The sequence below is a fragment of the Mustela nivalis genome, assembly GCF_964662115.1.
Source record: "Mustela nivalis genome assembly, chromosome: 15".
Classification (NCBI taxonomy): domain Eukaryota; kingdom Metazoa; phylum Chordata; class Mammalia; order Carnivora; family Mustelidae; genus Mustela; species Mustela nivalis.
The window spans coordinates 15,881,381-15,907,549 of record NC_139034.1 but is presented as its reverse complement, the minus strand read 5'-3'; the positions used below and the strand labels follow the sequence as shown (position 1 = coordinate 15,907,549).

General features: G+C 46.5%; 1 long non-coding RNA gene across 1 annotated transcript; it reads right to left on the bottom strand.

Annotated features, from left to right (window-relative positions):
• Positions 1-5,142: 5,142 nt before the first annotated feature.
• LOC309848710 lies at positions 5,143-15,441 on the bottom strand. The gene is made up of 3 exons (XR_014303233.1): positions 14,575-15,441; positions 13,398-13,508; positions 5,143-7,498 (listed from the first exon to the last, which is right to left on the bottom strand). It is a non-coding gene; the product is annotated as an uncharacterized lncRNA (long non-coding RNA).
• Between the last annotated feature and the right edge of the window lie 10,728 nt (positions 15,442-26,169).

Here is a 26,169-nt window from a genome sequence, read left to right as displayed (position 1 = left end):
CAGCAGGTGGCAGGCCCGTGGCCAGATGAGGAAATGGGGCAGGGGCCCTGAGACCTCTTGTCAAGGCCACCAAGGAAGCCCCGAAAGCTCTCAGAAAGAACTAAGGGAAATGTTGAGAGAGAGGTGCCAATGTCCAGCCAGAAAGCCATCAGGAGCTTGTGATATAATTGAGGTTCAACAGGAACCTATAGAAGTTAAAGGAACCCTAAATCCTCCAAATGGATAATCAAAGATTGACCATATTCATGCTACTTGGCTGGGTTTTTCTTTTGTTTTGGTTTTGCTTGTTTCCTGTGGTCAGAACAAATCCAATTCTTCCAAGTTCCTCAAACCCAGAATGTCCACCCTTCCAGGCTCCAATTCGCTTGGCTTTCTATCAGTGTCTCTGTAAACTTTGACGACCACAGACTCGCCAGGGGGCATTTATTAAAATTCCGAGAGAAATTTTCAAGAGCCAACAAGAGATACCCTGGGGTATTTCACCTCTGTCTCATTGATCAGATGGAAGCTTCTTCATCACGAGGGTCTCAGAGGGAGGCCCAGGAGATCATCCGTGATAAACATTTAGAAGGAAGAATTTTTTTTTTTTTTTCTTAAAGACAAACGCTTTTTTCTTTTAAACACAGCATTAGGGGAGCTACCTGTTATCACAGTGTCCTCTAGTCTCTGCTCCACAATGTGGGGTGTGGTGCTTGTCCTCTTGCCCACCCCTGTCACATTTTCCCTGGACTAAGGAGCCATGGGAAAGATACAAAAGTTGGGGGCAGGCTCTGTATGTGCTTGGTGGCAACTGGTCAAAGACAGGGAGATTGAAAATCAGATGTGACAACTGTCCCGTGCCACCAGCACCCACGTCCTCTCATTATGCTGCATTTGTCCGTGCAAAAACCTGAAATAAACGCTATTCAATCCAGACCTCAGGGTTGTTCTAGCCTTTAAAAAACAAGCATGAACCAACACGGCTTCTTTCCTGGGGAAGTCCAGGGCATGTGTGTGTGTGTGTGTGTGTGCGTGTGAGTGTGTGTGGCGGGGGTGACAAGCATGAAGACAAGTCATCACCACACAAGTACAGTTGGAGACCCAAAGACAAAACATCAATGGGAACACAAGGGAAGAATGGCCTTCTGCCTCGGGCTCTGGACAAGGCTGTGTGGAGAAGGCTGAGGGCACCCTGGGCTCTGCAGACAGTTGGGCATTCTCCAGGTGAATACAGAGTAGGAATCCTCTCGCATCCACAGGGTCTGGTCTATGACTTCTCATGAGCCCAGGGCCCAGCCTCATCTCACAGAGCAGGCCTCTGGCCCTTGGAGGTCATTGGCTGGCCACTGGTAGCTGTGCTCAAACCGGTCTGTCCCCGGGAACTTCACAAGTGGAATTGTTTTCAAGCTGGGCCACTAACAGGTTATGCCCCAGACAAGCTTCATTGACCAAATCAAACAGAGTCAATCTTAGCACAACCCCCGCAGAGGTGCTGATTGGCTGAGCCTCAGCTTTCGGTGTTCTCAGGAGGCCTGAACACGGAGGAACCAGTCCACAGTCTGCAGGAATAATGTAAGCGTCTCAGATCACCGCTGTACTCTGAGGTGTGAGATGAGTACAGTAGGCAGAATCTCCCAGAACCTGCAGGAGAGCTTGCAGTGCAGAAACAGTGCCTCGAAGATAGATGGAATAGATAAGCCAGACAAGCGAGACAAGATAAATAGGTGATTGATAGATTAATAGTTGATAGGTAGATAGATTAGATTGATAGATAAAAAGATAGGTAGATCAAAGACGATTGACAGGTAGATTCCTGATAGATTAGACACAGATAGATGATGACAGATAGATAGAGAGATAAATAGATGAAAAAATAGATATCCAGCCAAGATGAGGGTACATAGCCCAAGATTTGTGGGGTCTCTTGGAGTGACCCAGTTTCTAAAACAAAAGTCTCAGCACAGATTACCATCATTTTTTTTCCCAATTTGTATTTCCCAAGAGTATTAAAATGAAGTCTTTTGGGGGCACCTGGGTGGCTCAGTCAGTTAAGCATCTGCCTTTAGGTTGGGTCATGATCTCAGGGTTCTAGGATCGAGCCCCGCATTGGGTTCTCTGCTCAGTGGGGAGCCTGCTTCTCCCTCTCTGTCTGCCTCTGCTTACTTGTGCTCTCTGTCTCTATGTCACATAAATAAATAAAATATTTAAAAATAAATAAATAAAATGAAGTTTTTTACATTTTGTCATATAATAACTACTTTTACCGAAAATATTTTGTGCCATCAAATCGGGAAATCTCAGGTGTAGAGGCAGCCAGAAATCCAAGCTGCACTCCACCTGGGGACAGCTCTGACTTTTACCTTGGCAGGATGCACTGGCATCTCAGTTTAAAGGAAATCACAAAGTCGATATATTTGAAGATACTTTGAGTATGAGAGTGGAGAACAGGTCATTTCCCTGCCTCTCCCAGCCCTGTCTCCCGTGGGGGGCGGGGGTTAGAGGATAGACCACTTGTTGAAACTAATTCATTTTACCAATGCCTCAAAATAACTACCCAGACTTCGCCAAGACACCTTTTGCTGGGAAGAATGAATTGGGCTCTTAAAGAAGGGGACTCAGATGCAACACCAGGGGCTCTGTCCTATGACATCCTGTGCCCAGGACTCCGGGGACAGCGTTAAAAAGAACGGCTCCCGATATAAGAAAAGCCAATGTGAAACAAAGCACTGTCATTTGGATAGCAATTCACCTAGCAAACCGTGCCTTCCTGTGTGACTGTCACTGCTTTATTCAAGGACAGCCTCAAGGTCAAAACAATGAGGCAATTCTTTAAATGAATGTTTGCATTGGTTTGTCTTCTTTGGTAAATGGAAAACTGCCCAGATGCAAAGGTTTCTCTGCTCCTCTCCACCCCTCCTCCCCATCATGCTCAGACTAATTTCTCTACCTTTGTTGTCTCATTCATGTTTCACCTTCCTTTTCTCTTTCTTTGGTATTCATTCCTACTTGAGAAGTCATGGGACTTTGGATCAAGTGCCTGCCACAATGTTTGTAAGATCCTGTTCCCCAAAGTGACACTAATGGTCCGTGGAACTTCTCTGGCCCTAATTACTTGGCAGTAGAAATCTCTGTGGGCTGCTTCTCCTGCAATCAGTTCGGCCCGTAATTACAAGCCAGAGCAGCTAAAGCCATGTGCTGGGAAGAATGTGGCATCCAATCAGGCTGAGATGCCTACTGCTGACTTCACGTGTGTGCAAAAAGATAACAGAGAGGTGAAATGTGGAGCAGGAAGGACCCACAGGCTCCACACAGTTTGAAAACCAAGGTCAACTTCTAGTAAAAGAGAATCCATTTCTGCAAAACTAATACCGGTGTTTGTTAAGACCAAATCACCTAGTCTTTGATGGGTTTAGATCAACTTGCCCCGAGTGAGGTCTTGACATCTGGTCTCTAGAATTTTGTCACAGGAGAAGAAGATGTCAGGGGATGCCAATGGCCAACAGGCAAGACTTGGCCATGTCCAGCTCAGGCTGCCACAGAGCTAACATAAAAGACGTCAGATTTAAAGTGAGTAACAAAGCTGGCTTGTAGAGGTCTCTGTCACTCTGAAAATGTAGTGAGAAAGGTCCTGGAAGGGAAGAAACTAGTCTTCACCACGGCTCTGTCCAGTACTTTGGGCTATCATATTGCAAAATCCAATTACAGGCACTGGATGGTCAGGTTCCTCTGAGTTACGATTATTATTGAACTGATTTCAGCCCTGTCTCTCATAGCTTCCAGGACCTGGATGGACAACTCCATTTTCAAAAGCTTTTAATTTGCCCTCTTTTAACAGGTAGCACATATGGCATGATAAAGGATGTTCGTTCCTGTATCCCCAGCAGTACCTCGGACAGTGCGGGGCACCCCCAGAGGCATTTGGTACATATCTATTAAAAGTTGATTTAATGAAACAGAACAGAGCATGTTATGGGGTAATTTGCTTACAGGTCTTGGTTTTCTTACTAAATGTTCCAGTAATCATGCCATCACCAAATCCATTAATTCAACAAATATTCATGGAGAATCAGCTTCCTGCCGATCTGGGACTCTGGGGCCACAGTGGTGAGCCAGACAGGCAGCCAGCCTTGTTAAAGTCACTGAGAACCATGGGCTCCACCCTTGAGCTGCTTATAATAGGGTGAGGGAACAGAACAGATCAGAAGCAATTAGAAAACAATTAAGTGTTAAATTATATGCCTCTGACTAGCCCAGGGTATTCTCAGAGGGAGAAGACGCTAATGCAGTCATTGCTGTTTTCATGGAAGAGGTGGGTCTTTGGCTGGGCCTCGAAGAACACTCTGGATTTGGGAAGTGGAGCAGAGCGGCTGGAGTGGAATGGGTGGAATGTTCTTATCAGGAGCTAGCTAGCCACCTGGGAGCCACCCAAGGAAACTGAAGCCTTGAACCTCTGGTTATCCGAGGGACCTGAGCCAGACCTGAATCGCTCCCAGTTAAAGAGCTAGAACATGCCCTAAGGGTTTAGTAGAGTTCAAAGGGGATCTGGAGATAACAGTCAGTTGCTGCCACTGAGGCTAATTTTCCTTCCTCTCCTTCCTTCATGCCAGAACATGACCTTATGTTTACTTCCTTCTGGCCACTCTGCTGGGGGAGAAGCTACGGGCCTCCTCCAATTGCTGGCCCAGACTGACTACACCAGAACCACCTAGGGACCCTCTTGCCTGACTGCCCCCCCCTTACCCCTCCCCATGGTCCCTGCTTCAGTAACTCTGGGCTGGGATCCAGGTATGTTTTTAAAGTTCCCCAGGTGATTCTATTCACACCTTGGTTTAGGAACTACTCTCTTAGATTTAGTTCAAAGACATTCCCTTTCAAGATGAAAGGGAAGGCGTCTAATAACCCAGGAAAGAGATACGACTTACATCTGTGAATCCTTGCAATAAGCTGTCTGGAGAAGTCACAGGGGAAAGAACTTAATCCAACACGTCCTACCTCCTTCACCTCCTAAAGGAGTCAAGATGGTCAAAATTTGGCTAAAATGAATTACGTTTTGCTTATAATGGCACCAGCACAGCCTGATGAATGAAAATGAGAGATTTTCTTCTTATTTAAAATATTAGGAAGATGAAGCTGTGAGCAAATTGGAGCAAAACTAGATTCATGTACTAACTTTCTTTATTTAGCTCTGTCAGTCTGCATCTCCAATTCTAGAAAAATATCCATTGGTGTGTCCATTGGTGTGTCTCCAATTCCAGAAAAATGTTCCAAGCATACAAATCAGGAGCAGCATATCTCTTCGGTCACGCACCGCGCGTGGAGAATGGTGTCACATCGTCGGCGTTGAGAGGGTTGAGAGGATGATTTCCGGCCTCGTCTGCCCTCTTCCATGTCTCCGTCTCCCCATTTTTTAATGGGGGATGCTTGTGAATGTTTCGAGATGCGTTCCTTCTCTTGGATCACCTAACCAATCCCTGGTTCTATTTTCTATTTTCTTTTATGTAGCTAATTAACACCCTGCACTGGGGCTTGGTTGGCATTTTTCTCTCTCTGTCTGGTTGTTCAATTCCTATTGCTCTCAACAGGAGTTATGTGCTCAGATTGAAGGCCTAAAATCTACCTGCAAATTTTCTCTTGGCCAGCACACACACGCGCGCACACACACACACACACACACACACACGATCCTCCTCTTCCCACTGTGTTCTTGACCCTTGCTTAATCCAAGACCCCAGCGTTCAATTTACTTGTGACATTTCTGAAATCTGACTGAGGTTTCCCGAGGTCATCCCCGCACGTGGAAATTAACTAGTTTCTCCCATTCTGAAGCAGTACTGGTTTCAGAGGTCTTAATGGCTCAGAGGATGTACTTATTCTCTGTAGGCCTAACTGTATGACCTAGTTTATTATTCGTTCAGGATTAGTTCTGAATCGCTGGGAGCAAATCTCAGTGTATTCATTATTTCCTGCTTAGAGCAGCTTATCATGCGACGGCACCCAGTTCTTGCCTGGAATATGTCTCTACCTTGTTTTAACAAATAACCAGCCTGATAATTATCACGGAGTTAGAGTAACGCGGAACAGAGGAGATGTTGCATGCGCATCCACCGGAAAGCTCACCTGTAAATATTCCATGTCGTTCTTGCTATGATGTCATCACAATTGTAGCATCTACCCTGATGATAGATTAGGATTCAAGATTTACTTCCCTCAAAACCGATTAAGTGCAAAAGGAAAGGCGCAAACACCAGGTCTAATTATATCTGTGGTCATGTTACATTAGTCACAATCCTCCAGGAGAAGAAACATCAAACTCATCATGAAACTGACAAGCTAGACTTCATCTCCCTCATATATGGGCCTTAGAAAGTTCCGAGCATTCTTTTCTGTTAGAATTCCTTTTTGCGGCATCAAATACAGACTTCTTTCCAGAGCTGCCTATGTTAGATTATTCCAATGAGTTGGTGCAGACATCAGAGGCCCTTTTTGGAGGTGCCTTGGTGACTTTATTCACTCATTGAACACATACTGAGCAGGTGCAATGTGTGGGGCACCTTGCAAGTGTCTGAGGGTACACTGGTTAAAAATAGACACGGTTCCTAGTCCCAAGAAGGCCCAGGGTAGCAAGAGAGACAAATCCAGTAATGCCAGATACACGTCTGACCAGAAGCTGTTCTGAGTGTTAGCGCAAATGAGCAGTTCTCTGAGACAGGTGACAAGACACCTGGCCTAGCTTGAGGGTCCGGGAAGGTGTGAATAAGACAGGTCTGTGCCTGAGCTCAGACACAGGGGATGGGCAGCATCCAGAAAGCGATGAGCAAAGAGCAGGGCAAAGAGCAGGTGGGGCAGGGACACAGCCCTCTGATGTGATGTGCAAAGAAGACAGGTGTCGTCTGGGCGGGGGCTGCCAGGACAGGGGCAGGGGGTACCTGACGGAATGGAGTCTTGGAAGCCGCCCTTCAAGAACCCCAGCTTTATCCAAAACGTAGCTGGAACCTATCGGAGGTTTTAAGAAGGGGTGACACGATCAGAGAGATCAGGAAAAACATTTAGGTGGCCACGTGGGGTATATGCTGAAGAAGTACAAGAGCAGAGGAAGACAGGGGCACTAGTTAGGGAGGCAGCTTAGCTGTGAGCGGTTGGTATCCGACCAGAAAGTGGGTGAAGGGCAGCTGGAAATTAGGGAGCGATGAGAGAGTTACACAGGAAGTAGAACAGGCATTGGGAATAAGCAGATGTCTGGGAGGGAGGGGGGGAGGGGTCAGTAAGAACTTCTACAGTTTTGACTTGCGTGATGTGATGGACAGGGTGTCCTCGCTGGAAGTGGACCAGACTTGCAGGATGCAGTGGCAGTGAGGCATCTGAGGGCGATGTTGGGCAGCCATTTGCAGACACGCTGATGAGAGATGCGGACCAGAGGACACTTGGAATTCATTATGGAGCTGGTCGTTGACATCACAGGCACCAGCGAGTCAGCCAAGAGAGACAATAGAAGGAACCTTGGCTTTCTGGAAAAATGATTCTGTAATGTAGAAATGATATGAGTCATGGAACTTCAAATCAACCTTCCTAAAGTTAATACTCACCCAATTCGTTGTTCTATGCAATCCATCTATGATTTTAACAGCTAAATTTAAGGGTCATTGCTATTTCTTCATTGGAGAAACCTTTGGAAAAAGGCTTAGTTATGGCAGACCACCAATCACACAGGACTCCAATTTTTTGAAAGTCATCTATCACAAAGTTTTCGTCAAATATGCTTACTTGTGCCCCGGTCCATTCCGAGCGATCAGGCTGACGCAGCGAAGTGGGAGGCCCGCTCAGTGTCTGCCGTGATTAAGATGGAACGGGCCCCAGAGTTTTATTTTCATGGCTCTCTTAGACAAAATCAAAGAAGCGTGCACCAGTCTCCCTGCTCATTTATCTTGCTCACTAATTTTATTAACCTCTATCAAGCAGGTCCAGGATACGTATGATCTTGGGGCAAAGATCTTTATTTTTATTTATCAGCCCCCTGAGAACATGTTGATCGAGGTACAGTATAATTATCAGTCCATTAACTCACCAGCCAACTTTTTGTTCTAGCAAACAAATGCAAATTCAGGTTGTTGAACACTCTTGAAAAGCATTTCTTCCTTCCTCTCTCTTCCCAGACAGAGTTTTCTACAATCCAACCGCTGTGTAATCCGCATGTCTTTAACTGGCAGGCCAACAGTCCGAATTTCCCAAGGCACCAGTCACTACCAAATTTTGGTCCGTAGGGGCTCGCACCAGGCTGGGAGAGGAAAAGACGTGAAGAGACAGATACTTCTCCTTAAATCAGAGCATCCCAGTGGGTAACACCACGCGGAAAGTGGCAGAGCATAAGATATTTACAATCACGTCGTGGATTTGAATTTCCAAAACCTGGTAGTCCAGAAGCTGCCGCCGGACTTGCAGGGAGACCATCTGCAATCCCGATAACTGTATTTACACAGACTGCAATTGACCCATCCTTAGGAAATCCTTTCGATTTCCTCAATGCCCTGTGGTTCCTCTCTTACCTACAGATGTGTTACCTGCTTCTGTCCACTATCCTCTTTTCTCTTGTCCTTTCCCTTGCTGGAACTCGTTCCTCCTTCAGCCTCAGCTTAGCTGTCACTTCCTGGAAACTTTCTTGGGAACCCTCTTTCTCTAAAGCTCCTCCCACACTGTTTCCATGGTACCCTCCACTCCCCTCACCCTAACTTACACCGCCCTGCGAATGTGTTCTCCCTTCAGTCTATCCCCTCCACACCAAAAGGTCTGGGTCAAACCCCCACAGGTCCACGTGACCCTTGTTGTCACTCTTACATGCCTCTCACATAGTGCCATTTGGGAAATACATGAACGAACAAATTAAATCTCCAAAACCCATCCTGCCTGTATGAAGGGCCGTGGGTAGATGGCCCCATAGGGTGTCAAGCAGGCCAGGCCATCTAAGATGAGACTGTGACTATACCTCTGAGAATGGCCCCTCCCTGAATTAAGCAACAACGTCCCTTAAGCTGGATGATTTCAAATGCAGACATCAAGGGTCACGCAGCCTTTGTGGAGGGCATCGAGACAATGAAGGCCACCCAACTGTATTGGCATTGCCAGGAGATAGTGGGGTCTCCTTCTCTTCTCCCAGACTGTGTACCTAGAGCACCCTGTGTCCAAATGCTCCCTTCCAGACACCAAGGACCATAGCACTATGAGCAAATGCCTTCTTAACCGAGGAATACTGAGGCCAGCCCAGAGCCACAGCCCATCCCTGCCCTCTCCACACCAGTGATGAAGAGCCTATGGTCCAGTTCCAGGCAAAGCTTTTTAACTCATACAAAGCAATGGTTTTGGGACAGTTGGGGTGGTGTAGGACTGGAGCAGACATTGCAGGGTGAGCCTTAATAGAGCTGTGCTTCTTGGCAACTCTGTTCCAGGAGCATGGCATGCCCATAGTTACTGGGGAGAAGACCACGGATTGGCTATGGGGTGGCCCCATAGGACTGGTGGGCTGCATCCCAGGGAAGCCGAAGCTACTGTCAACATGCCAAGAACTCTGGGTGCCAGGAGTACAGCTCAGCACGGCTCAGAGCTGGACAGATGCCCTTACTGTTGGTAAGAAACAAAGCCTACATCAGAGACTTGGATCCAGTTCGCTGATTTGGAAGGTGGTCCCAGGAAGGAGGGAGGGAGACAGGAGGGAAGCAAAGCCACTAAGGGTGAGGTTCTAAGCAGGTTCCCACTGTGACGGCCGTCTCAATCCTACAGGAGGCCGCCGAGGAATAATGGGTGGGTATCCCAGTGGTACTTCTGAAGGAGGCGGGGCTCTTGTCCACATTGGCGGAGGCACACCGCAGGACATGTTAACTCTCCCGCCCCACTAAACTGTGCTGGACATACTTGGCAACTTCCCACGGCTTCCAGGAGGCAAGCAAGCAGCCAGCCACTCGGGCACTAGAGGCAGGACCCTGTGTCTTGCCCAAGGGTCTGTTGTGGCTACGCACATGATCAAGGCTACCATCAGCCCATTCCTTGGGGTTTGCAGAACACTTCAACTCTCTTGAGCCTCAGTTTCTCCATATATGAAGTCAGTGTGAGAATAATACCTAACTCCAAGGTCTATGGCCAGGATAAAAGAAACTATGTTATAAGGAAACACATAACCTGCTCTAAAACACTTTCCAAATGTAAAGGATGAAACTTGAAGGTGGGAAATCCAGTTCTTTTTGCCAGTAAAATGTAAAATGGTACAGCCCCTTCAGAGGGGAGTTCGGCAATATCGAATGAAATTATGTACGCATTTGCCCTTTGAAGGCACAGTCTCACTTCTAGGAATTCATTCCAAAGATAAGCTGGCAAAATATTTAAAAAAATATGAAAAGGCAAATACACATAACTACTTTTTAAATACCTGAATTTTTAAAAAAACAAAACCACATTGAAACAAACTTAACTCCATAACCATGCAAACAGAAGCTATACCAGCAAACTTTAAACCACCATTATTTTCTTGTAGATCTCTGATGGGATATACCCTAAGCACAAGGACTGGAAAAGAAAAAAAAAAACTTGTATTCAATAAACACTGTTGTTCTGAGATCAAGTGTGTATATAAGTCAATTTCAGCATGGAAGAAAGGAAAGACATCTACAAACCCAGTGGGATTAAGCAAAAAACTCATAGTTCTAAATTGAGTGTATCAGTATAAACTCATGATACATTTTATCTTAAAAAAATAAAATGTGTAATTCCTGGCTCTGACCACTGAAAAAAGGCAGGAACACATACCTTGGTAGCTTCTAAACACTGCCTCCTAGTCAAAGGAACCCAGGTAATATGTCAGAGGAAGGACATATATGAGATATGCGAGGAGCATCTTGTCACATAAGAAAATAGAGAAACTATCAAAGACCAAGGTATCAGGTCAGATGGTCTGTTGAAAAGCTCTCCCCTTCACCCCGAGAAGGAAACAATTTGAGCGCCAACAAGGATACTAAATGTAACAGACTGAAATACATAAGATGTTTTTTTCTTAATAGTGATTAAAGAAAAACTCATTGGTTAATATTAGAGGTGTTAGGGAACCAATCCAAAACTTTAGAAAAATTTAGTAAATCAAGTGAAAGAATTAAGCATTTATCTTTTCTTTTGTAAATGACCCATACCCCTGAATAACGAAAGGGTCAACAAGAGGAATGTTTTTATATATAAATGTGTCAGCTAACAAATGGAGAATGACAGAATACCACCAATCTCCAACTCCTAAAAAAAGAAAGAAAGAAAGAAAGAATGGATGAATGAACAATTGGAATTTGAAATAAACACACGACACCATCTGTGTTAGCACCAAGAAAATGTGATAGGAACAAATCTCACATAATATGCACAGGAACCATATGACGAAAGCTACAAAACTCTGATGAAAGAAATCAAAGAAAATCTAAATAATCGAGAGATAGTTTATGTCCACAGGTGAGAAAAATCAATACTATTAAGTCAATTCTTTCCAGCCTGATCTATAGATTCAATGTGGTCCCAATCAAAATTTCAGCAAGTCATTTTGTGGATATCGAAAAACTGATGCTAAAGTTTGTGTGGAAAGGTGGAAGGCCCAGAAGAGCTGACAGAGTTCTGTAGAAGAGCAAAGTGGGAGGACTGATGTACCCTGGTTTCAAGAGCTACTATAAAGCCACAGTAATCAAGATGGCGTGGTACCGGTGAGAAAACAGACAAACAGATCGATGAAACAGAATACAGTGTCCAGAAATAGACCCACATAGACACCGTTAGTGGACCTTTGACAAAGGAGCAAAAACAAGCCAGTGAAGAAAGGAGTCTTTTCCACAAATTATACTGAAAAACAACTGGACATCCATATGCAAAAGAATGAGCCCAGAACTTACACCTGTCATAGAAATGAGCTCAAAATGCATTGTAAGCCCAAGTGTAAAATGAGGAATTATAAAACCCCTTGAAGACAACAAAGGAGAAAATCTAAATAACCTTGGGCTTGATGATGAGCTTTTAGATACAACACTGAAAGCATGATCCATGGCGGAAAAGTCAATAAGCAGACCTTTATTAAATTAAAAACTTCTGCTCTGCAAGAAAGACATTGTTAAGGGAATGAAAACATAAGCCATAAACTGGGAAGAAATATTTGCAAAATATGTATCTGATAAAGTACTCGTATCTAAAACACATAAAGAACTCTTAAAACTCAACAATAAGAAAACAAACGACGTGCTTTAAAAATGGGCAAAAGATCTGAACAGACTCCTAACCAAAGAAGAGACAGGGATGTCAAACAAGGCTATGAAAAGATGCTCTTATGATCTCATTAGAGAATCAGAAACTGGAACAACCGTGAGATTTCACTCCGCATCTATTAGAATGACCCAAATCTAAACAACTGACAAGATCAAAAGCTAGCCAGCATATGGGACATCAAGCACTCTCATTCATTGCTGGTGAAAATGCAAAAATGGGACGGCCACTTGGGAAGACAGCTTGGCAGTTTCTTAAAAGTTAAGCGTATTTTTACCACATGTTTCAGCCATCGTGCTCCTTGGTATTTGCCCAAGAGAGCTGAAAACGTAACGTCCACACAAAAACCTGCACACAAATATTGATAGCAACTTCACTCACAATTGCCCTCAACCGGAACCTTTAGTAGTTGAATGGGTAAACAAACTGTGGTACATCCGAACGACAGAATATTATGCAGCCATAAAAAGAATGAGCTATCAAACCGCAGAGAGACGTGGAAAAAAAAAAAAACACATTACACTGCTAAGTGAAAGAAACCAATCTGAAAAGAATACAGGCTGCATGATTGCAACAAGGTAACCTTCTGGAAAAGGGCAAACTAGCGAGACAATAAAAAGATCAGTGGTTGCCAGGGGTTTTGAGGTACACGGGTAGATAGACAGGTAGAGCACAGAGAATTTTTAAGGCGGTGAAACTGTTCTGCATGATCTTCTTATGGTGCATTCATGTCATTATACCATTTGTCAGAATTATAGAATGGTACAAAATAAAGAGTGACTCTTAATGCGAATTGTGGACAAAATAAAAATGTATCAGTATTAGTTCATCAATAGTAACTAAAGCAAGATGGTAATAACAGGGAAACTGGAGGTAGGGGGCAATTAGGGGGCATATAGGAACTCTGTAATAATTGCTCGATTATTCTGTAAATGTAAAACTTTTTTTAAAAAAACAATCTTTTTTAAAAAAGTAAGAATTGATCTAGGCAATAATCGTCAATAGCTGCTAACACACAAAATGAGAAACATCCACATGTTATGTACCCCCTGATAGAAGAACATAAGACCACCCACAGAATAACCTTAGCAAAAACAACCAAACAAAAGACCCCAAAACACAAGAAAACTTGAATCTCATCAAGCTCTTACCTCTAACTTCCAAAAGCAGGAAACATTACTGTATCGTAGGAAATTTGGAGAACAAAGAAATATGGCCAACAACGACACAGGGGTGCCATCAGAAATAGACTCCAGGAAACCCTGCAGAACAAAGCACCATTTCTTCAACAAATCGCGTGTAAAGAAAAACAAGACAGATAGAAAGGAACTCGTAGCTGAAGAGGCTTAGGGGACCGATCAAGCAGTTGCTGCTTAAAGATGTCATCAAGATCCCAGCCCAACAAACAAGCTGTAGGGAAGAAAACACAAACCCTGTAATCAAACACATTATGAGACACCTGGAAAAACTGAATACTAACTGGATATTTTGGATATTAAGGAGTTATTGTTGTATTTTCAGATGACAATGCTGTATTTTCAGATGATAATGACATTGTGAGTTTATGTTTCAAATCAGAGTCCTCTTTTAGAGATAAATACTAAAGTATGGATATGGATAGAATTAATTTGTTGAGTAGAGGTTCCCTTCTAAGACAGCAGCAGGGAAGAAAAGGGGATAGGAGGATAGATAAAACAGGACCGCCCATCAGGCATTTGGTTTCTGCTGAAAATGGGTGGGTTGGGCGCCTGGGTGGTTCAGTTGGTTAAGCCACTCCCTTCAGCTCAGGTCATGATACCAGAGTCCCGGGATGGAGTCCCTCATCGGGCTCCCAGCTCCAAGGGGAGTCTGCTTCTCCCTCTGATCTTCTTCCCTCTCATGCTCTCCCTCACTCTCCTCAAATAAATAAATAAGGTCTTTTTAAAAAGTTAAAAAAAAAAAAAAAAGAAAGAAAAAGAAAAAAAATGGGTGCATGATGGCCGCACCATTGAGTTGTAGAGACAAAGGAAAATATTGCTGTACTTCGAATCCCTTCTCAAAGAATTCCCCACTTTGGCCATTTGGCAAAACACACCCCATGCCTCATCTCTCCTCCAGGAAGCCTCCTGCTCTGCAGCTCAGAAGGTGTCTATTACATCGTGAAATAATATTTTTCACTGAATTAATCTTGACCTTAAGTACGGTGTCAAAATTGCAACATTAGCACATATATGGCTTGGCAGCCCCGGCTGGATTCTCATATTAAATTCTCTACCCCGAGCCATTCTTTGACGATCTGCACCCAGGCTGATACTCGAGCAAATGAAACTGTATATTAAAGCTACGTACATTTTACGTGACCCATGGCAGCTGTATGCTTGAAGATTGGTGGGAGTCTCATGAAAGCCTGCCAATTTAGACCCATTACTTGTGATTCTGAATTCTTCAATTGCAGGTGCCCGCGCGGCTCTGGGTTATCTGCCGTGCATTTCTGCTGAAGTCAGGCAAACCATGCAAATGACCTGCCAGGAAACACCGCCTCGGATTCCAGCCCCTGCTCCGCGGCGGCTCCACAGATCCCGTCTTGTCATTTCTCGTGACAGATCCAGTCCTTCAGGATGTGTCCCTGGGAGGTTAATTGGGAGGGGAAGAAAAATGCTGTGCCTTCGGAGAAGAGCCACAGGACGGAGTCCTCCTCCACACCTGCCTGGTGGCTGGCGCTTCTTGCCCTGCTGTGGTCGCCTGTCACTAGCGATGCGGCTCTCGTGGCAGCAAATGGTTTGGACCGCCGTGTGAGTGCTCCTAAGGGCAAAGGCTGGCCGCTGCCAGCTGGTATCACAGGGAATGCCAGAGCAGGCTTGGGTGGTGTCCTGGCATGGCCTCTGTCACCCCCTGGCAGGGCCTGCTCCCCTGGCGGCCAGCCCGAGGCGGGAGGTTCCATGTCCTCTTCGCAGTACACACAGGGAACCGCTGGGGTGTTTTCCCCAGTAGGTTCCTCCCCATGGAAGCTGGCTTCATGCCTGCACTCTGAGAGGGTGTGCTAGTGTGCGCCGGTGCCTCCTCTGAGCCCAGAAGCAAGGGGTGTGAAGGTTCCTGGCAGCCTTGGCTCCTTGGGGAATGAGAATGGAAAGCTCCAGCAGCCACGACCAGGTCCAGTTAGCTGACAAGCCTGGTTCCTGCCTGTGGTGTGGCCGGAAGCCATCGTCTGTGTCTGCTGCCGGCTTCTCACCCTGGGAAGCAGAGGAGGGGCAGAAAACAAAGTCCAGCGGGGCTTTGCTCAGCCTTGAGCAGACCAACACCCATGCAGGGCAAAACTGAAAGGAGGCTATCTAGAACACATTCGTAATATCTGGATGAAGAGGGAGGCGGGACCTTTCACACAAACAGGTCGGGAAGCAGTGAGAGACTGAAATGAAAATAAAAGGCAAAGTTCTCACCATGGCCCGGGCCCTGCTTCATCCAACCTGTTTGCTCCTACCTCACGTCATGCCACTTTCCCTCATTTTTGTCTCAGACTCACTTGTTCAGTGGTTCAAGCCTCAAGCATATACAGCCTTACGACCTCAGGACCTTTGCACATGCTGCCCCCTCTGTTTGGAGTGCTTCATGGTCTCCTGCTGCATGCTCTGCTATCTCCCAGTCCTGACATCCATCCTGCCTCTGCGTGTAGCCCACAACTTCTCTTCCATTAGACCCTAGGAGATAGCACTCTTGCCTGCTCTTTATACTCTCCCTCAGTTGTTGTTGTTGTTGTTGTTGTTGTTGTTATTGTTGTTGTTTTTCTTTTTTTGCTCCATCAGAACCTCCGATACAACTTAGCAGTTGTCTCACTTATTGTTTTACTTACTCATTTTTGTTTCTGCCTGTCACAACTAGACTAACTCCCTTCAGGACGAGTACCATGTCTAACTTATTTTCCACAGGCCCAAACCCAGTACAGTGTCTGGACAGAATAGGTGCTCACGAAATGTTTACTGACTACATGGATGACAGATTTGGTGGTCACTGCATTCAGTTTTCCTTCTTGTGCTCAGTTCCCTCTGTGGATTGGCCAAGGGAAGTTCTCAGGGAACAACTGAAGTATGTTTTCCAAGCCCTTTCATTTCTCCTCCCCCTCCTTCTTGTGCTTGGTCTTTGGGTCATTCTGATGCTGGTGAACAACACGTAGGGAGTCGGCAGAAGGAGTGGTGGGGAAGGTTCTCAAAACTGTCAGTTGACCTGTGAGCTGGGCCTGGGTGCTCGGGAGTTCCTCACCCCATGCCTCATCCTTGGAATATAGGCCCTACCCGCCTTCCCTGCTCTCAGAGGCCGCCCCAGGGACACAGCCTTGAGACAGTGGTGTGGTGATGAGCGTCCCTGCACAGGACAGGTGTCTGGACCCAGCGAACCCTCTTGATAAACTTTGAGGTTTGCAGCTACAGGGATCTGTTTACCTTGCTGTCCAAGACAAGCCTCGAATGTTCATTCCCTTTGCTTACTAAAACTGTCCTTACTGACCCGCAGCCAGTCTCTCCCTGCCCCCTGTGCTCAGAAGCCAGTTTTCGATTTTACCTGGGAAGCCTCCCCACCCCCACCAAGCAGGTTAGGAACCAACAAGGAGTCATTTGCTTTTTTTTAACTGATCCCACTCAAGACTTGGTCAGACCAGAGTTCTAATTATGGACTAAACTATCATTTGGGGATTATTTATTATTTTGATTACCCATGAGACATTTGTCCACTCAGAGCAGGCATTTGCATGGGTCAGAATAGGCTAACTGCCGTATGAACAACCCCGAATGTCAGAAGCTTAAATTGATCTGAATGTTCTGGATTGAACCGTCCTCATCCTTCTGCCATGTGACACTTCATCTTCAACACTTGGTTGGGCAGGAGAGCAGGAGAGACACCAGAACACCCCCCTTGGTCAGCAGTGACACACAGAGCTTATACCCAGTCAACCACCGGACAGTCACACAGCCCCACAGTGACACGGGGTCCAGCATGGTGGACAGGAGATGGGACCCTTAATGGGCAGCTTCTCCTGACAACAGCTCTTACAAGGGGAACATGAGGGTCCCTGCCATAGCAGTAGGCCACGGGCCGTAGGAAAGAATAGCCCCCCATGCCTTCACATTACCCCCCTCTCACACCCTCTTGGAAGAACCAAGTTCATGACGAACTCCAGGGGACTTCCCACAGAGCTGCAAAAGTTGTGGCCCTATTGACGAGCACCAGGAGGACATTTCAGATTCCTTCTGTTTTCCCTGTCCTCTGCTTCACTCTTCCGGGCCCTTCTCTGTAAGGCCCTGGCAGGTGACAGTGCCCCAATGCCACCCGGTCTCCCTCACTCAGTATCCTAGCCTATCCTAGCCTTCTTATTCGGAAAGATCCTAACGTCCAGGTCCCTCCAACAGCAACAGGAAGTGGTCCTCTGTTTAAAAACGGAAGTTGCCTTACTATTCTGGGATATCACCATCTCGGCCAGCAGAACAGGAGACCCCGCATTGGAAAGATGATCTGTACCTCTTTGTTCCCAAGAGGAGGGCCTCCCGGGGAAACACTGTAGGTTTTAAACAAGGAGGTATGAGCAACACAGTGTAAGTAGGCTTAGCACTGGTTCTTTTGAATCGCTTCGGTGGGCTCTGGAGCACAGTCTGTCCCAAATTGTCCGGTGCTGGCCCTGGGGTGAGGCATTAGGATCGGGGAGCAGTGGTCCAGGGTGTGAGAGCCTGACAGATCAGGGAGGTGGTTGGGATGTGGGCTCCGGATTGGGTTTGCTTGGGTTTGAAAAGCAGGCTCATGGGCAAGCTGTTGACTGTTTCTAGGAACTGGCTCATCCTCCAGGGCCAGCCAGGCCCGGAGGACCAAAGCATCAGAAGCTAAAAGTCATGATTAATACACTTTCTCCAACTCATATGTTAGTTGATGCAGTTCAGGGGATGACAGTCCTGCTTAGTGGCAAAGGTGCGTTTGAAGGTAGTGACTTTGCCTGGACCCCTGTCCTCTCCTTCTTTCCCACAACCCTTCCTCCAACCAGTCCCACTGGCCCCAGCTCCAAAACAGTCCCGCCCTCCTCTGGAGCCAGGCCCTGCTGCACCTTCCCTGAACTACTATTGCAACTGTCCGCTCACTGGGTGTCCTTCTCCAGTCAGCCCCTCTGTGTAATGTCTTCCACAGGACAGCTACCGAGGGCATTTTGCTATTGTTTTGTTGCATCTGTTTGCAGTTTCAAGTGTTCTTTTTTCCATTTTGTTGTTTTTTTGCTGTTTAAAGAGTTCTTTCATAAATTTTTTAATAGCCATTTTCAAGCACACACAAAACAAAAGGGCCCATAATATCCCCGGGCCCCAGCCATCACCTGGCCAGTCTTGTGGCAACTACACTCCAACCCACTGCTGCCCTCTCCCTACACTATTTTGCAGCAAACCCTTGACAACAGAAGGTCTTTCAAAACAAATCAGATCAAGTCTCTTCCTAGTTTCAAGACTTCTGATAGCTTCCCAAAGTCTCCACAGGGACAGCTTGCACTCACCGAGGCACCCAGAGTGCTAGCCGCTCTGGTGGCTTCACCTCACTCTGCTCCAGCGTCCGTGGCCCTTCTAGTCTCTGGACTCACCAGAAGTCCTGCCCAGTGGGCCCACTCCTGGTAGCCCCCACCTCTAACCAGACGCTCTTCACCAAAACACACTACGATCAGGCCACTCATGTCAAAAACATGATTGTCCTAAAATCAAAGCTTTAGGAAAGCAGAAATCTCGTCTGTTTTGTTTAGTGCTATTTCCCCATCCACTGCTTGGCCTATAATAAGCACTATGTGTGGATTTTTAAGAGCAAACAAAAAGGAATGAATGAATGAATGAATGAATGAATGAAAGAGAGAGAGAGAGAGAAAAAGAGCAAGATGAAAAGTATTAACTTCAGGACAGTTTTTGAAAATAAACTTTCCTGGTGCACTTATCATTAAATAAATTAACTTGTTTAACAAAACCTCATTTGTCAGGAAAAATAGTTGCATACAAGTGTATCTGCAGGGGTTGGGGGACAAAACCTCTCACAGTGCAAAGATGCTGGCATCCGCAAAAGAGCGTAAGTGAGCTGAGTTCTGATTCTACAAACAGAGAAAGAAAAGCCTGGGATGAAACGACTATTTTTGGTTCTTAGAAGTAGCTCCTGCCCCAGCTAACATGAGCATGGCTGAGAGGGGGTTGGGGGGGTTCATTGAGATGAGAAGCCCGGATTCTCCTGCTCTTAATGCCATGACATGCCGGGGAGGTGTGGAAGCCTCTAAGGAGGCGAGATTAATGAATTCTGAAATGAAAAGGAAAAGATAGACTTTTAGCTCATTTAGAAAAAGCCTCCATTGCGGGCCTCCGAGTATTTGGGGTCCTGTCTGAGGAACTCAGTTTCTGAAGGGAAATCACATTGCGCTTCTCCGTATTCCACAGGAAGTTTTAAAACAAATACCTAAAACGTAATTTAAAAACATAACGTTTTTCAATCGGTGAAAACCCAATCCAAAAAATCTCCTCCTTTCTCCACAGTCCTGCAACCCCCACACAGAGCTGTCTACACAGCTCCTACCCTGGGCCGCTACCTTTCATCTAACCTGCCTTCACGGCTGGCTTCAGAACCCAGACTCTCGCTTTCATCCGCCTGTAGGAACATTTTTGCGGAACTGGTAGTCAGTGTCCCCGATTGTGAGTGCAAATGGCTTTACATAAAAACCGTAAGAGAAGAGTTTCCTATGGACGGAATTGGTATGAATGCAATGCTTCCAAACCCAGGGGAAGGGAATCCTTTGACAAAGCAAACAACCCACCCCGTAACTGTTGGGTGACGAGTGCACGCACCAGGCTGCTGGAAGGCGGGTGGGCCGTACCTACCCAACCGCCGGCCTTTCCTTTCTCCTTGGGTTCCCTGCAGCTTGCCAGACAGCCTGGCGGACGTACAGCATACCCTCAGCCTTCTCCCCCACCGCCTGGTCTCTGAGGAGAACAACAGCATTATTAATTCAGGCGCTGGGAGGAACGTGCAGGGGCTGGGGCAGGCATCTAGCCCCGGAGCTCTTTGAAGACAGAGCATCCAGGCAACTGGGAGAGCTGAAAGGCTCTGTGCCCAGCATGGAATCCATGGGAAAGACACCACGCCTGGTTTCCATAACTCTATGGCTGGACTCAGGCCTCCTACCTCAAGGCGTAATGGGGTTGGGCTGGGCGGGGCTGGGCTGCTGGAGGAGTCTGGGCGCAAATTACTGTAAAGAATCCGCTTTGAGGTCTGTGGATGGTGTGAGTCTGAAGAGTTCCTATAAATGTCATATCACCTTGAGCACTTTTCTGTAGGTCAGTACAAATCCTGTCCAGGATGGGCTCACTTAACCCTCATGCATCCCCAGGAGGTAGGACTGATGTCATTGTCTACTCTGTTGAGGAAACTGAGTCACAAAGAGGTAGGAAAACTACTGAGCTCACACCACTGCTCAGAGGAGGAGCTGGGAATGTACTCAAAGCCATTTGATACAACCGTTTAAGTTCTTGACCACTAGTAATCCTAGAGCCAGCACAGATCGGCATTAAAAACAAACAAAAACAAAAACAAAAAAACACAGGTCCACACTACAGGGGCTTGAATCCCACTTCTGCGCTTTTTGGCTGTGTGATTTTAGCAGATTGCTCAACTTCTCTGTGTGTCAGTGGCTTTAAGTTTAAGTTGAGAATAATGATAGGACCTATCACGCAGGATTGTGTGTCCCTTCAATCCATTACTACGTTGCTATGTGAGAGCGCTTCACGGTTCGTGGTAAACCTGTGCTGTGTGTCTGTTGTAAGTCCCACGATGCCACTTCCGATACCCGCACAATCTTGTGTTCCTGGCTCCTTGCTCCGCCTGTTAATGGCGGACATCTAATCCCCTACAAACCCAAGTGAATTATTTTGGGACGGGGGACTTCCTGGAGGAGGTCCTGGAAGACCCACTTCCTCACTGCCTTCACTCTCTCTCTAGCCAGACATTGTTTGGTGATACCCAATTTCCAAGCCAACTCCTTCCAAGGTGACTTAAGATCCTCCCCCTCAGGGCCGGTGGGCACCGTGGTGTCCCAAGATAATGTGGGGCCCTCCCCCACCCCTGCCAGATGGGCAACTGGGCCCCGGCACTCTGAGGCCAAGCCAGCTCTGCTCTCTGAGCCCCCATTGTGCCAGAGCCATATGGGGCCAAGCCGGGCAGCCTGCCTTCAGGGCCTTGCTGAGCACTTAAGGGAATTGGCTTCCGATTTTTTGCTCACAGAATCCATGAGCTCATGGGAGGCTGAGCTGAGGGTCAGAGCTAAGGCAGAAATTAGAATTAAGTCCTCTTCAAATGCTTGAAGCTCTGTCATCATCCCCTCCCCCTGCCTTCTCTCCCACCCGCCAGCCCCCGTACCCTCCCCACCTCCCTCAAGTCAGGGGTTCTCAACCCGATTTAAAAGGCCCCTGGGATGCCTGGGAGGTCTGCCGTATACCAACAGGCATTTCCTGGGAAGACTCCCACAGTTATTGTCAGGTTCTCAAAAGAGGTCTACGATCCCCCAAATGTCAGGGACCCTGGTTTCTGGACGGTTGGTGCATCTCTGTGCCTGCTGGGTGCCCTGGGGAGCCACTACACACAGCCCCTGGCTGGCATACAGTCCATCAGACCTGCCCAGGCAGATCTAAATCCTACAAGTGGCCCAGCCTAAACCGGGCCAGGGGCCCCTACCCTTGACCTGTACATAGGACTCTCAGAGACCTGGGCCCTGAACTTGACCTGAGAAAGAGAGCTAGCGGGATGCTGGGCAGGAGTAGCAAGACGTAGCCAAGGGAAGCCTTTATCTTATGAATGGATTGTATGTATACACGATGGTTGTTTAAAAACTGGAATCCATTTTCTCACGGAAATCATACTAGAAATGGTTCCAGGGCTTGTTTGCAAACACCTATCAAATTCACAGCAATGTTGAGGGGTCATCCTGAGGTCGGAGGCCTGAAGACCCCCATTCTGAGCTCCTCTAGGTAGTGCGGGAACACTGCAGCAGTGGAGGACAAGGAAAATCTGTCACCATCAGCAGGCAGAAGCAGTCGGAGGGAATCCAGGCTGGCAAGGGCGACCCAGGACTTCCGCAGCGAAAGGAGAGAGACTTAGCTATACAGAAACATTGCCCACAGGGATGCGGGACCCCAGGGGTCTGTGGCAAGGGGACCCTGCGTCAAAGGGACCCTGCCCTGTACAAGGAGATATTGCCGTCCCTTTACTAACCGGTTTTCCTGTCATCAGCCCAGGCCCCTCTGTGATCACCCTCAGGGAAAGGCTCAGCCAGGCTGGAGGGAGTGAAGGCGACCTCCCGCAAGCTCTGGTTAACCGCTAATGCCAGGCGTCTCATCACGAAGCGCCCACAGCGGCAGAGCGCGCCCGTGGGGGACGTTCTGACAGCAGCCACTAGAGGGCGCGTCCTCCCTGCCCTACTCCCCAAGCCGGCGAGGGCGCGGGTGATGAAACCTGTCTTTTCATTGCCCTTGAATGAGCAGGCTGCTCCCGAAGTGCCCTCCTTCCTGGGCAAGCTCCAGGCTTCTGCTAAGGGGAACAGCTTCTTTATCCTGTATCGTGAAGAAGCTTCCACGCAGCATCACTTAAACACGTTTAATGTGACCAGAGTGGAAAGACATCTGAAGGATAGAATGTAGAGTTGTTACCATTTAACGACAAACCACCCATTCCTGTCTCCGTCGTGTGTCAGTTGGTCCTGGGACAAGTCTCCAGTTGACCTGTATGCCTCGGAGTGCTGTCCCCTCCCCAGGCAGGACGAGGGTTGGGTTTTGCATAGGTACGATGTCCAGATTCCGTGGCAGGTAATCTGGCTTCATACAAATTTTTATTAGCCCACATGGACCCTCTTATTTGGATGGGTGTTGGTTATAACATGAGAGTTGAAAAACAGGGCCACTGGTGGCATTTTCTATACTGTCTACTTAATGCATAGGGCAGATTCTGGAAGGTACCATTGTCTGGACCAAAGTAGGTCCATGTTGAATAAGGCTGTCACCTAGGGTGCAGTTTTCAGGAGCAGGCAACACACCAAGAAAAAGTGAACCGAAATCTTATGCCAAGATCCACACTTGTGGGGCTATTGGGTGGCCCAGTGGTTAAGTGTCTGCCTTTAGCTCAGGTTCCTGGGATTGAGTTCCATATTGGGCTCCCGCTAGGGGGGGGGAAGCCTGCTTTCCCTCTCTCACTCCCCTTGTTTGTGTTCCTGATCTCGTTCTCTCTCACTCTCTCTCTCTCTCACTCTCTGTCAAATATATAAATAAAATCTTTCAGAAAAAAAAAAAATCCACAGTTCTGAATTCTGAGCTGTTGGAGGGGATGGTAAGACCCGCAGTGCTATCAAGGTTGTGGCTTAGTACATTACACAGAGGGCTACCTTGGAAAGCCCTCAGGACAAATGCCCATCTTTTTTTGGTTCCGGAAATCGTGATTTCCTAAGCAGTTGATCTTCCCAAACAGTTGATCTTGCTTTTCTTTCAACACTCATCTGTTTCCCTTTTTTTATTTACTCCTGGTTTCAGCTTGTGGCCATTTGAAAGGAGGTGTACCAACCTGCACCATAAAGTTTGCATTTTTCCTCACCCCACTCCTGGCTCTGTGTTATGTCTTCACTCTTGTCTTTGCTTTTTTTTCTTGCTCTGATTTCTAGTGTATTCTAAGCTTATATTTTGTCTTTTCTTTGTAAACTGCCTAAATCGTTTGTGGAACAGAACAAAATGCAAATAAAATAGAACAGACATCAGATACATGCATTCTGTGGCAGAGCGTTAAGCTAAAGGGTTCGTGAATATCATGTACCTCTAATCAGATGAGGGCAAGGAGAATTTTTAAGTTCTCTGCCAGATTGCCTGAGTGGCGACATTGGCCAGCACTATCCACTTCCAATCACCCTTCATGTTGCTTAATCTTTGATTTGGACACCTCCAAGTCATGTCTTCTAGACTCTTCTCTTTTGTACATAATACACAAAGTCTTATTTTTCTGATTTTCTGGTGTTGGAGAGTATATTCTAACTTCTGCGTCAGCCACAGACTTATTTCCTTTAAGTTTTAAATCAGTTTACAAATTTAAATGTTTTTTTCCTCAGAAGACCTAAGTACTACAAACCACCAATATCATTTCACCCATCTGGCCAATGTCTTTGAAACCAATTAAAGAAACAGAGAGGAAGTCATGGCGGGTTGAATCAGAAACTCAGATATCCCCAACACGATATTTTTTGGCTGCTGTTGCTATGACAAATAGGGATACACTTTTTGAGGGACTCAATTTCAGAATCTCAAAGATTTGACCCCAAAAGTGCACAACAAATTTGACCCCACCAAAAGTGCACAACACCATTTGTTAAATGAGTAAGTGAGTAGCACAACCCAACCAAGACACCGGGGAAGAATGAATGAATCCTCTCGGCCAGGCCTCAGTAGTGCCATTACTCGGGTCCTCTCGTGGGGCTGACTGACTTTCAAAGATGTGAGGATTTGCTGAAATGCTGTTGCTGTGGTTTTCTCAAGGAGGAAAGGACAGGGCTGGAAAATGCTGGTCTCTGGAAAAGGCAGCTCTTTTTTTTTTTTTTTTTTTCCTTTTCAGCCTAACAGAATTCATTGTTTATGCACCACACCCAGTATTCCATGCAATATGTGCCCTCCATAACACCCTTCACCTGGCTCCCCCAACCTCCCTCCCCCCACCCCTTCAAAACCCTCAGATTGTTTTTCAGAGTCCATAGTCTCTCATGGTTCACCTCCCCTTCCAATTTCCCTCAACTCCCTTCTCCTCTCCATCTCCCCTTGTCCTCCATGCTATTTGTTATGCTCCACAAATAAGGGAAACCATATGATAATTGACTCTCTGCTTGACTTATTTCACTCAGCAAAATTTCTTCCAGTCCTGTACATGTTGATACAAAAGTTGAGTATTCATCCTTTCTGATGGAGGCATAATTCTCCATAGTGTATATGGACCACATCTTCCTTATCCATTCGTCCATTGAAGGGCATCTTGGTTCTTTCCACAGTTTGGAGACTGTGGCCATTTCTGCTATAAACATTGGGGTACAGATGGCCCTTCTTTTCACTACATCTGTATCTTTGGGGTAAGTACCCAGTAGGTAATTGCAGGGTCATAGGGAAGCTTTATTTTTAATTTCTTGAGGAATCTCCACACTGTTCTCCAAAGTGGCTGCACCAACTTGCATTCCCACCAACAGTGTAAAAGGGTTCCCCTTTCTCCACATCCTCTCCAACACATGCTGTTTCCTGTCTTGCTAATTTTGGCCATTATAACTGGTGTAAGGTGGTATCTCAATGTGGTTTTAATTTGAATCTCCCTGATGGCTAGTGATGATGAACATTTTTTCATGTGTCTGATAGCCATTTGTATGTCTTCATTGGAGAAGTGTCTGTTCATATCTTCTGCCCATTTTTTATATGATTGTTTTGTGTGTGTTGAGTTTGAGGAGTTCTTTATAGATCCTGGATATCAACCTTTTGTCTGTACTGTCATTTGCAAATATCTTCTCCCATTCTGTGGGTTGCCTCTTTGTTTTGTTGACTGTTTCCTTTGCTGTGCAGAAGCTTTTGATCTTGATGAAGTCCCAAAAGTTCATCTTCGCTTTTGTTTCCTTTGCCTCTGGAGACATATCTTGAAAGAAGTTGCTATGGCTGATATCGAAGAGGTTACTGCCTATGTTCTCCTCTAGGATTCTGATGGATTCCTGTCTCACGTTGAGGTTGGAAAAGGCAGCTTTGAAAGAGAAAGACTTGGTAGACAAGGAAAGCTTTAGGGTAATGCCTGGAATGTCATTTTTTAAATAAAACAAACCCCTTCCCTTCTGTCCCACCACCTCGCCCCCCCTCAAGTATTAGCAACTTGCCACATGAATGCCAGCAATGAAACCCCAGCCCCCTA